This window comes from Amia ocellicauda, chromosome 1 (assembly GCF_036373705.1).
Source record: "Amia ocellicauda isolate fAmiCal2 chromosome 1, fAmiCal2.hap1, whole genome shotgun sequence".
NCBI classification, from domain to species: Eukaryota; Metazoa; Chordata; class Actinopteri; order Amiiformes; family Amiidae; genus Amia; species Amia ocellicauda.
The window spans coordinates 29,928,171-29,939,355 of NC_089850.1; positions in this window are offsets into that span (position 1 = coordinate 29,928,171).

Sequence of the window (11,185 nt, forward strand, 5' to 3'; positions counted from 1 at the left end):
CAAAGTGACTGTACTGTCTACGGATTTGGAGGAGCAGTCGTTCGAGTGGCTCATTTATAATGTTCTACCTTGATCCTCTAGATGGCATCATATAAGTCTCTTCAAATGAACTTTACAAATGTAATTACTTAGATTTGGGAACTTCTCTAACAGATTTAAAATGTAGTAGGACTGTCACATATTTCTGTGCAAAATCTGAATCAATATACCTCACATAATGTTTCCTTTAGAGGCAGAAGAGAAACTAGTCAACCTGATGCTCAAATCCACTGACTAACTGAGAAAAACAAAGCATAATTAAAAACATATGCACACTTTCTCCCATATTGCCTGACACTACAGCACAACAAAAGGCATGTAGTGTAGGTACTAAACATTTCATGCAATAATAGTTTTATTCTCTTAATATGCACAGGACGTTGTGTGCGGATGCTTTATATTTAATCTCCCTCTTGCAAATGCTTCTTATGATCAGAGAGTAGGGGGCAGAACCAGCTGCGTAGGATGAATGCTTCACTGAATTCTTCCAGTTACAGGAAACGTCCCCTGTGATCAGACTTCACAACATATCAAAGAAAGTGCCAGGAAAAATATTGCTTTAGGTACCGAGTACAATCAAATTTGTACCTGATTTCAAACACATCAATAAACATGTTCTGATTGTCAATGGATTATAATTTCTGGTTAGAAGCCAAAATAGTTCAAAACAACTACACAACAACAACAACAACAACAACAACAACCTTGCATTAATACAAATTAAAATGTATATTAAAATGCATGAGATTTGTCTCCTGTTGTGTGTTTTTTCCCCTCAGGTAAAGGATGCTAATACCCCAGTAGTAAACAGTGAGGGTGGACTCTATTTCGATGTTCTTGTCAAAGCTTGAAACATGAATGTTAAGACACATTGATTCTGAGTATTGATTAGCTGCTAATTGTAACAGTGATAATGCTTTTGAACAGTTTGTAGAAAATGACGATCTATTGGAAAACAACCAATTGTCCCCTTGAAATTCTATTAAAAGTATACTGCTTCTAACAATTTAACCATCACAACACCATGTAAATCTGACTTTGAGATTCATAGAGAGCAAAGGACGTTCAATCGTAATGGTAAAGAACATTTAACTGTGGGAAAATAAACAACTCGCAATGACTAAATGAATCACCTGAGCAAACTACAGCATTACACATTACCACATACAGCTTAAAATGTTTTTACAACATCCCTTTATTTTTATTCTTTGCATTGCTTGCTTCCTGACAATATTTTACACTTCAAAGTCCAATGCAATCAGAATGTCCTTAGTTGGGGTATGTCCTTAAGGTTTCTGGGTTTCTGGAAATCATCCTTGTCTGAAGGACACCTGCAACACAACTATTGGAAATGTCCAGTGAATATGCACATTACTCTTAAGGGTTAAGCAGCTAAATAAATCCGTAGTACAAGAACTTCAATGGCAAGTTAGTGCTTTGTTTTTTCAGGCGACTACAGGTTTTGGGAATGGAATGAACTGTACATTTATGTTTCAGGTACAGTGTAGTGTAGCTGAATTGCATTTTATCCAGGCCCCTGCTTACAACATGCTTACAACATCTGGAAAGAGGCAAGCTGTGGTGTTTAAGTAATTTGAAACCCTTGTTTTTTTGTCACACCAAAATGGCAGCGATGAACAGTGGTTTCCATGGTGTCATGAGCTAGTCCAGTGATCGGCTCCAGGAACACGTAACCCAGCAGGTTAATTCTACAGCATGAATCATAGAAGGTTCAGAATTGAACATGGGTCTCCTGAGTGTTTTGTACAAATTTGCTTTTAATAAAGTCGCTTAACAAAAGAGAACAGAACATTGTGTGCAAAGTGTGTTTGGAGATTGAAGCCAACTTTGCTTGGAGTAAAAAGTAAGCAAATGTATGGATACATGGCTTTCTCTCTCCTCCAGCTTTTGGAGTGTATGAACCACATGTAACTTGGAATATGCACGTCTGTAACAGAGACTGTTTAGTTTTCCACACAATACACAAAAGCAATTGTGTAATAATAATAGAAAATCTTTACTAAAATAAAACTTAATAAAATACATTTACTGAATACATTGTGAGGGATGCATGACTGAAAATCACCTGAAAATATTGTCACAAAAAAACTGAGTTTATACTTTAACCCTAATGATAATGCTTTTAGTATTATACAACTTACTTAAATGATAGTGATAAAGTGAATTGCTTTAGAAAATACTACCTACATCTTTTCCCATGAATGCTTAATTCTGGTGTTCTTCAAAACAAAATCCTTAATTTGAAGTTGAAAACATTACCCTTTAGTTTTGTTTTAGCATTGCTTTCCCTTTATCCTTTATATCAGTTACTAACATATTTACTGCTCCCTTTCACTTAAGAATGAAAAAAGACTATTGAATTAATTTCTAGTTAATGACATTCAAATATTAAATCGCAAATATGCAGTTGTGAGGACACACATTTAAAATTCTCTAGAGCACCGATCATTTCATTATTGTTGCTGTCTAAGTAGAGCAGAACAAGGTCACCATTAGGTGAGCCTGTATGTGGCAAACACTGGGTGTTTTTTTATCACCTTACACCTGTCACCAATCATTTATAAGAATTGCCCTAAGCAGCTACATAAGAGTACATAACACTAAGCAAACTACTGAACGAGTTGAACAATGACATTCTTTTCAGTTCATGTTCTGTTAAAAAGTGCATGTCATTGGGGTGTTACATCGTCTGTAAACATTATGGTGGATTTAGTTCACTCAAGGTCCAATGAATAAGTAGGTGCTTTCCACTGCTGGTGTGAGTGTACTTGTGTACATGAGCTGTTTAAAGCAAGTTTCCACACCTTTTTAATTGTAGTGCAGGGTGTATAAGGGATCTGATAATGGGACAATAATGTAGCTACAAGCATTAGGTTTGATTAGTATTTTGATTACAATATTAACACTGTCCTCAGTGTTGAGAGCTTATACACACATCTGTTAAGACATTTGCTCAGTATTCTTTTGGAAATGTAATAAATGTCTGAATTTGCTGAGGACCTCCAAAGTGTTCACTTCAACTGGCTTTGCATAAGTTGAACAACTACTTATGAAAAACTTAAACGGGAACTTTTACAGGAAATATCCTACCCAGACTTGATGAGGAAAATTAAACAGGAGGTGGGTAAATCGTCTTGAGATTGTATATTTGAGAAATGTCAGATCCTTCTTCTCAATATCGCAATAAAATCAATTTCAGAATTTCTGGTTTTCCAACTCAAGATCATGAGATGATGGCTTGTCATGCTGAGATTCTGAGAGACGATATCTCAAAATATAATATCAAGATCTGGAGATAAATAAGCTTGTGATTATTTTCTTGCACACAGATGTTTTCTGTTATTTTCCTATGCAGGGTGACCTGGAATATTCACTTGACAGGCAAACTCTTTGGCTCAGGCACACAGGTAGACCTCTCCACTTGTCCACTTCAGAGTTTATGAGGTCCACCTCTGCAGTTGCTGTTTACTGCACATGAAACTGCCTATCTCAGTCCAATTAAACACTCTGAAGTGTGTAAGAAGCAGCATTGGGGTAGTTCATGACAATGACATCACCCATCTTTGTTGTTGAGCCTATGTTTAATATCCATTGATTTTTTTAATATTTTGGTCATGTATTGCAATAATCATTATCAGCTTTCATCATCATCATCACCATCATTTTTATTATTCAATTGACAGGCTCATCTTGAAGCAATTATTCCCCACTTTTTATTTGTATTTGATATACTTTGTAACTGAGAGCAGGCCTTGTGTAAACACTGGCGTCATTTTGAATTTCCTCTGATAGTACATGCCAATGAGTGTAGTCAGCTTAATTTAATTAGCCCATTTATTGTCAATTAGCATGGCATGGGGTCCCATGGGGATGTTTTCCTGAGCGTTCACACTCGACCAGGTCTCCAGGCACTCTGTGCTGATGAAGTCTCCCTGGGTTTCACATATCAGAAGACATACATGTCAAGGGTCTTCACAACTAGAAGAGAAGAAAGTTACTCTTGGAGAGAAAAATACATACATGTGTTTCCCACAGCCTTGCCAATTATCAGGGCTACTAAACAAACATTACTTGTAAAGGATTAACTCTCTATTGCTCTGTCAGTTACCATGATTGTCATTAATGGCTTATTCTAAGCAAGACAAACCTAAGTGTTTTGCCTGGTAGCCTAATGGTAAGTGGTAGACATCATTTATGCTGTTCTGGGAAGTGGATGCTAGAGTGCAGTGCGACCTTTGGAAACCCTGGCAGTAGCAAGTGTATGAACCTATAGAGAAATGCAACCTCGAAAAATGGGGGGACTCACAGGCATCTTAGTATGTCTTGCCTTTTTCTCATTTGAACTGTATAAATTTATGGCTGTACAGAATGTTATGCACATTTATAGACTATGCTGGACACTTCATTCCAACAGACTAATAATTGGAAAGTGTCTAATTTCATCACTTCTTTCAAAATATCCATCTGCAATTCTACTACATCTCAGACCACCATTTGCTTTTCGAGAGAGAGAAGACACTGTAATAGGCTCACTGGGTTAAAATTCCTCTTCTCTCTGCCAGTTGAGCACTAATTTGTGGGTTTTATTTTTGGAATGTGACATTGTAAAAATTACAGAAAAGAATGTCATAAAAATTAGGGACAAAATATAAAAAAGCCAGTCAAGGGACATTCCAAAGCATTGCCTCGGACTTAAATAAGGAAAAACAGCATGTCAAAAATGTTTCTGTAATTACTACCACTACACTGGTATACATAATTACTTCACAATGTGGTATGACACCTTATATATTTAACATTAGCTACTCTTGACAAGATACACCCTCTAAGTCACGAAAATGCATCCTGAGCAGCCTAGCTTAGCTCAATGTGGGTATTTTTATTTCAATGCAGAAAATAGCATTCACTTTCATTCTTACGGACTAAGAGAACAGATGCCCAGATGACAGGGTGTAGATGCACTAAAATAAGCTCTTTCAGCTTCTCACACTGTGTAACTCCACACATAAATACACTATTGTTAAATATACTAAATGCAGGTGTCATATTTAGAGAGATATGGCCATCATTTGAATCTACTCATGCATTTTTGGCCCAGTCTTTGGGAATGCTTTGGGAGTGTGAAACATCACAAGGCGCTCCATGTTAACTCACTGGTGTTGTGACACTCCAGCTTACAAACTGGCTGAGACCACGATTTGAACCTGACTATCTTGCTTTAAGCTTCAATGGACATTAGCTCGCATTACAGAGGGGCCATGCTGTCAGCACAGTCTGTCATAGCTCCAGTCTTGCTGTTTGCCAGGCTGAAGAGGGCAAAAGGGGGGTCCAGGTCAGAAGTGGGAAGGAGTTGCTGAGATGTGAGATTATATTTCTACACAATTACCATTGAGTACCATAGTGCTTATTTCGGCTTAACACCTACACATATGATAACAGGGTAAATTATGCTGGGGGATGTAAAGACAAATCATGCAGTTAGTTGATATTCCTGCACATCTTTTTCAATAAAACAAATACACTGGCAATATTTTATAGACAATTATTATAATGTGTATTAAAATTATTATTATAGTCAGTGTGGTATACCTAAGATTTAAAAAAGTATTTACCATTCTATATTATTCCTGTTGTTTAAACCTTCTATTTCTTTCAGCAAAGCTGTGCACCATTACTGTCAATGGTGCATAAAGATGTAATTGCATTGAGCTCATTGTTTGCTGGATATGATGAAAGATGAAGACTTAATCAAACACAATGGATGTGAAACTCATCATGTAAGAGCTTAGCACTGACAGACACGTCAACATGTGAGAACAGTCGTGTGTTTAGTGCCATGACTTGCTTAACCTGGATGGACTATGGAGCTTGTTATAGAATTCAACAGAAGAAGGACTATCTATCTATCTATCTATCTATCTATCTATCTATATCTATATAGTGAGAGAGAGCAGGAGAGATTGTATGAAGTACTCTGCAGGCTCTCTTCGATGTCCCCGGGGGTTTGTTCTTGGAAACTGTGTGGCTCAGCTTCCTTGGAGCAGAAATTGATGACATCATAATGCGGTTATCACACACAAAGGGAGTGTGTAATTTACAAGAGCTGTTTCTCATATCACTGACTATCACTGATCATGACCTACATTAATGGTCAGTTTGTGTCAGGAGTAGCAATTTTATCACCTGCTGGGAAAGACAAAAATGTATGGTATATTTCATGAACACTAAACTTCAAAATCATATGTCAGAGAAAGACAAAACAATCAAGGTGAGACATTATAGTGTAATGCGAACTATTATTCACTGATCCTGGCCTTATAAGATGTAAAATGCAAATACATTTGTAAAGAATTACCCTTTTTGAGAAAGGAATTTGATCTGACACTTACTTCAGTTTTCCTTCACTCAGGGCCTAAAGGTAGTGTTTATTTGAGAATGTTGTTTTTACCTTCTCACCAGCACAATGGTTTTCGCGTGGGTGATAAAGCCCTGCAAAACTCATAAGCAGCCAGCACTCACTAATTATAGCATTATACAAGACAGAGCACTTAATACTTTGAAACTAAAAACCAACAAAAACCCAAACAAACAGGGTAGAATAAAAGCTGAACAGCACTGCAGAGAAAAACACATTTGGAGAACATTCTTCATATCACTGGGGTCAGGGTTCACTTGCAAAGGAAAAGCCAACTCAATCACAGTATCTGGTTGCTGCGACAAAATGATGCTTGGATACAGGGACTTCAATGTTCACAGGCCTGGAAGTGAAGCGCTTGCCTCTTATGGGGAGATATATAGAATATTGAACAACATATTAAATTGCTTTCTGAGCACTTCTTAATGTTTTACGTTTCTTCGTGTTCCAAAAAGGGATACATACCTATAGGTATAATTTATAAGAGTGACAATGTTAAGTCACAAGCGGTGTACCTTGGGGTATTATAGCTAGGTCATATGTATGTTTTTTTATGAGAGAACATAGGGTCAGGAGGGTCAACCAAGCAATATCACTTTTACCCTGTATTGACACTTATCCTCTGGAGAGGCGTTGAGTGACTTATGGTGAAAAGATTAAATAAATAAAAAGTACGTTTTTGTTTGTCCAGCTTTTCAAGTGCGTGACAGTGCTACAATAAGACTTATGATTTCCAAATTCAATTGCCTCTGAAAAAAATAATGGTTCCAGTTTAATTATTGACAACTTTTAAGAAAATTAAGTTACTGTAAACAGTTAAACTGGTATGTGTACGCAGGAGATTACAGCACATTAATAAAGTTCAATGATTGAGAACAACACCTCTCTTACTTCCAGCCTGGCCAGGTCTACATAAATCACTTAAGATATAAAAATAAAATTGTAGAAACACACATACATAGTAACCAATTAACCACCTCAATAAATAAATAAATAAATAAATAAATAAATAAGCATATAGACACAACTGTAGATTATAATCAAATCCATTTTAATGGTCCATGCAGATGAGGGTTTATCGTGGGGAGAGAGGGTGAGGTGGGTGAATTGTCCTTATTGTGGGTATCACCAGGATGCATTTTTGTTGGGGTGAATGGCCCTGTGAGTGAAGCATCATGGAGGTAAAAAATCACTGGGATCATTTCCTGTTTCAGTGAAATGTTACTGGGAGCAAATTGCCAGAGGTGGACACAATTTTGACGCGTTGAACATGACACACTGCACCAAAGTATACAATTGGACAAACTGAATATATTTTCAGGAGTCCCTTTTGCATCTAGATCACAAAACAATGCAGGCCCAGTTCCAACAGGAAACCTGCCAGTTGAGATAAATGGATTCATTGCTACTTTTGAATGATCGTATGTATCTGGAAAACAGCACAGCTCTGTCGAACGATCCTGGGAAAACTCCATACAGTCAAATCATTAACCTTTTTACCATTTAAGACTTTCACAGATAAGTCATGCCCCCTTAGGGAGCACTTAATACAACATTTGAGGCTGACCTTTCCTGAGCCATTGCCCTATGATTGTTGGGACCCATATTCAATTACAGGAGATTATGCTGTGTGCAGAGGCGTATCTAAAATGCTTCTTTGACTATTAAAATACATACTGAAAACAACTCAATGATAATCAATGATTTAACTAATGTTCCAATGGTTTTCTTAATCATTCAGTGCTTTTAAATCATGTACACCTTTATGATGTAAATAGACTTTTATATGAGATAAAGATGTATTAACCATTCAACAACTAAGCGAGATTTCAATAACCACAGCTATAGGCGTATGTTTTGGGGGGATGGTGGGGACATGTCTTCCCCAATGTTGGAGAATGCTAAATTGTCCCCCCCATTAATGTATGCCCAGCTCCATAGGCATAGGGGATGCATATGGGCAGCATGCCAAGATGATGGCAGTCTCAGGTGACTCTGAGGTGCATAACATTTAGCCTTCTCTCTCCTGATGATGTTGAATCATTAGGAGTAATGCATCTGACGTCAACTTCAAACTTCATCACCTTGGAGTTGTTGACAGTGTAACCTGAGCTGCCATGGAATCACCCAGGTGGATCTGGGTACACATTGAACCTTTTGGTTGAGGGAATGCCAAGTATAATAAAACATAACCCTTCAATCTGTTTCAAGGTTAATTTAAGAATAAATGCTCTTTGAAAATATATCAAGTTCACCCAGGCTTTAAATGCACCTATTGTGACTTCTGCACACACATTGTTGTGCAGAATGTACATATGATTCTCTCTAGGCTGCTATCTGACTTTAACTACTGTAAAAATGCTATTTTCAGTATTTTCCAATGACCATGTAGATGGAAAAGCAAGACAGGAATGTCAGAGTGATTCAGAACCATTCAGAATTATGACACAAAAAGCTGCCTAGTAATTAGTGTTTTAAGCTAACAATATATCAATGAACGTGGCACTACTAACAAATTACCTACTCTGTTCAATATAAAAGTATCTTTAATTAGCGTCTGGTAACATTTAATATAAAGATTTCACAGACAGGTCAGCTTTAGTGTAAAAGCGAAAACTAGGGCACACAGACCTGACAATAACTCCTGCAAACACTGCAAAGACAACAAACACTCGGAGCAGTACGTTATGGTTAATTACACAGTAGTTTACAAAAGATGACCTATTGCAGTTACAATCATTGTCATTATCAGGCATGAGATTGTTGAGGTTTGTAGAATCTTCCAGCTTTCAGCCTGGTTTTAACTGCCTTTTTTCTAATTTGACTGAAAAAGTGTATTTTCCTTTTTAAGATTGTAATTATTGGTTAAACTCTTACTCTCATTATTCCACTAAACATAAAAATTAAAAAAATACTACACCGGCATATGTGAGGCAAATGAGGGGCTTAATTAATAAGTATACTCTCTGGGTTACAACTCTATGGGCATTTCAAGGATAAATAAATAAATAAATAAATCCATCCATCCATCCATCCATTTTCGAAACCGCTTATCCTGGTGAGGGTCGTGGGGAAGCCGGAGCCGATTACATAAATAAATAAATAAATAAATAAAATGTGTTAATATGAATGTAGTACTCAGTACCATATACTAAAAAATCTCTAAATCAGGGTCTTAAGGTTTTACCTCTCTATAGGGTTACAACTGTGTGGGCATTTTAAAGATGAATAATTAAATAGATAGTTAAATAAATAAATGAATGTTTGATTTATATGTTATAGTCAGTACCAAACACCACAGGCACTCACAATACGCACTCTGCGGCCGGCTGAAAGCTGCATCCACCCTGGCCATTTTGAATAACCTGCTGTTGGCTGAATCCTCTCTGACCGTTATGAGGTGGGGGAGCCGGTCCATGTATCCAAGCAGCAGCAGAACTCCCATCCAATCAGCTGACAACTCAATATCTGTCAGAGCCTGTTATCTGCAGGGACTGTAGCCTGCAGGCGAATGGAATGAGTTCCCCACTCTCATTACTGGAAAGGAGAAGAGGGAACTGGGGAAACAAGCTGGGGCCTGAATGAGTGTACAGCCTGTCTTGTGACTTTTGCCATGATTGACTTTGCCTTCCAAATGAAGCTTGTTTATATATTTCTCCAGCCTGATAAACTACTGACTATGAAACAGTATGGTTATGACTGGCAAATCAGTCCGAGTGCTGATTGAAATCAGATCAATGCAAATCACCCCCCCAGCGTGTCTGCCTTGTACCAGGGTGTATGAGGAGTGTTCGTAACACATTCCTGCTCCAAGTTTGAGTTGGTTTTCAGGATGCAATAACAGATGGACTGAATTCAATGTTTTCCAAACTCTAGATGCTGTTTTGGTCATGTGTGTTTGTGTGTCGCCTACCCTTCTAATTTAAATTTCTTGTTGTCTTTTAGCAAACCAACACAACACATGACACGACTGAAGAAAGATAGCCAGAATGAATGGATTTCCGTCCACAGCTGTGTCTGACGGATAACTGGTTTTGGCTTTATGTGACTGGGTGTTGTGTTACTTGTACCCCAAAGGTTTAGTAAAATCATGGCTGCCACCATCTGTTCTCCGTCTGTTTAAAGTTCATTCCCAGGTTTGGCTCTTTGGTTTTGGTATTTGCGGTACCCCTGTGGTGAAGCCTGGAATAGCCTTGTAAAAACTTTTCCTGACCTAAAAACAAGGCTTAGTGACTGGTGTCTGTTCTCTGCAGGATCATTTCAGTTTAAAAATGGAAAGCAATAATACACAATTTTCAGATTAAATAAAAGAATAGAACCATATCCTGGAAATAATAATAATAAAATATTTTTAGCAATAATACAAGAGATAAAATACGGTATTAACCCAGCTGAGAGAACTATGCACCCAGAAATATAATAGCGATAACACACCCATTAGGACTTAGCAGGTATTAAAATGTGAATCACTGCTAAAACAGAATTTACCTGTGTGATGCATTGCAGTGGGGATCACCAGGAGTTGGGTTAATTGATAGATCAGGGTAAGACAGAAACAAGGATGAAATGAAAGTGGTTGCTGCTTGAAATTTGGCTTCACCTAATTAACTCTTTTCAGCTCTTAATAAAACAGGTGGCGATTGTCCAGTTAAGTGGCTCAGAAATGGGCTGGAATAAAAACTAGCAGAGACAGAAGTCCTCCAGGGTTGG